The sequence below is a fragment of the Lipotes vexillifer genome, unplaced genomic scaffold (assembly GCF_000442215.2).
Source record: "Lipotes vexillifer unplaced genomic scaffold, Lipotes_vexillifer_v1.1 scaffold466, whole genome shotgun sequence".
In the NCBI taxonomy this organism is placed as follows: Eukaryota; Metazoa; Chordata; class Mammalia; order Artiodactyla; family Lipotidae; genus Lipotes; species Lipotes vexillifer.
Genome location: NW_006796103.1, coordinates 820,006 through 822,456, shown reverse-complemented (window position 1 = coordinate 822,456; position 2,451 = coordinate 820,006).

Genomic DNA, 2,451 nt, shown 5'->3' with positions numbered 1-2,451 from the left:
ATTTATGCAAGGGCACAGAGGTAGGACTAGACAAATTTGGTAGTCTGACTCCAGAACCTTAGTCCTCTATACTGTCTTAAGGTGAAAATAAATTTATTCTCAGAACCCCAGACACTGGCACTAAAGCATCTAAAATGTTAAAAGCAAGCACATGTAAAAGAAATAAAAACAGTACATAGCAAAAGTAAATATGGAATGCAATGCTATAAATTAAATTACAATGAGTGATTAAAATTACTACTCCTAATCTTGTGAACCTACAGTGGATTATAGAAGGAAATTTGAATATTTGTGGTGTCAGTATTTAACGTGGCTTTAAATGGCTAAATAACATAATCCTGGCTTCATCTCTAATTTTGTGTATGAGTAAGTGGCTTAACTTGCCAAAGTCTGTTTTTTAAAAATTAAACATACTTATCAAAATACCAAGAGCATTTTACTTATGTGTATATCATACTGGCCTATATTTGAGATGAAGTTATAAGAAATGGAAAAATTCAACTTGCCTTTTCGGGGACAGAGAGTATGGATGCTTCTTGGAACCTACATGGGTGCAGGCTCCATCTGCTCTGCACCTGCTGTTGGGGCCTGCTCCTCTACAGAGGTTTCTCCAGAAAAAAGAACAGACAGGAGAATTGGAGGTAAGTAAAAGCACCACTTCCAAACTTCAAAGAGTTCTGAGTTTTTAAATGCTTCATTCTGTAAGACATTAATCTGTTTTTAAAAACATTTTATTGAAGCATAATATACTTATAGTATTAACCTCATTTAAAAAGCAATTACTGCTGAGCTCTGGGACAGAAGTCATGAAAGGATCTCCTTCCAGAAGATGTTACTACAGCAAGAAGGATTTAAATCATTTTCCTTAGGAGGGGTTGCACAGCCTCAGGAAAGTGAGAGTTAGGGAAGATAGGCATTCCACAGTCGGAACTAAATAGAAAGGAGGCATTTCACATGCTGTAACAGATCTACTGTTTTTAAAGTCTCTTCGGTGATTATCTGACACTAAGGCTACTTGTATATTACATTATAGATTGTCATTTCAGTGTCTGGGCCATGAAATCTGTTACTGGTGTGAAAATGAAAAAGGGGAGCCTGAGGCTCCTTCAGACAGTGAAACCACTTTGAGTGGGTTGAGTCAGATCTGCCTGTAGGGAATCCTGCTACCTAAAAGGGAGCTCCAGTGAGGGTCCCGGCTCACACCGCCCTATTTCTCCCAGAAAAGCAGTAAACCCAGGGGGCAGTGGGGTCAATCTGCCACCTTTCCAACTTCCTCAGAATTATGACTCCACTCCTTGTGAACAACCAAAAGTCTGGAGAGTTATTTCCCAAGTTAATTAAAGATACTAACGCGATTAAGGTTGAGAGAGCAGGTGATCATTTCTCAAACTCAGTAACTACCCTTGGGGACACAGCACAGAGACTTATTCCATTCTCCACTGGGGACAGTGGCTTCTGCTCCCTCCTCCCTCCCAGATGCACCCAACTTCCAGTTCCTGACCAGCCTGCCCACTTTCCCTCTGCAGCCACCACGGCCAGGGCACTGGTCCCACCTCGGGATGATTGGTCCCCCTGGGACGAGGACGGGACCTCTTTGGGGTGACCAGACCCCAGGGATTAGGGCTCCTCAGGGCACAGGGATGGGAAGGGGCCTCCTCTGACCGGTCCTTGGGGACGAGACAGGGCCTCCTCGGAATGACTGGACCCGGGGGACTAAGATGGGGCTTCCTTAGGGTGACCAACGACGGGACGGGGCCTTCTCGGGGTGACCGGCTTCCGGGATGAGGCCTCGTCAGGGTGACCAGATCCCGAGGACCGAACGCGGACTCCTCGGGGTGACCGGCTCCGAGCGGGTACGGGGAGAGGGCTGCCTGACCGGCTTCCGGGGATAAGGCCGTCTCGGGGTGACCAGATCCTGGAGCCGGGGATGTGGCCTCCTCGGGTGACCAGCTCTGGGAGACCAGGAAGGGGACGAGATGAGGCCACTGCTCTGGGACCTCCCGGGAGCTCGCGCAGGCCCAGCGGCGCCGCTTGGGCCCGGCGCCCCCGTCCCTGGACTGGACCTCGCGGACTCTCCCCAGTCGGTCCTCCTCGGTCTGGGACTGGGGGTCACGGTAGGAGTCCTGGCGCTCAGTATACCAACCGCTCAGGCCGGGGTACCGGCAGCTCAGCCGCGGCACCGCCTCTTCCGCCCCTTCCGCCGGCCCACGTAAGTCAGCTGGCATCGCCCCGCCCCTCCGCCGCCGCCCGCCCGCCCGCGCGAGGCCGCCTCAGCCTGGCCTGGGCCTGGAGCGGCGCACGGCGCAGGTCCCTCCCCGCCATGGCCCTGGGAGGCGGTAGCACATGGCGGCAGCAGCGGCCATGAGCGCGCCCGCGGCCCGGCCCGGCCCCCCCTAGAGCACGCCGCCCCGGCCCCGGCCAGCGCCACGGCCCCGCCGCCCCCGGCCCCCC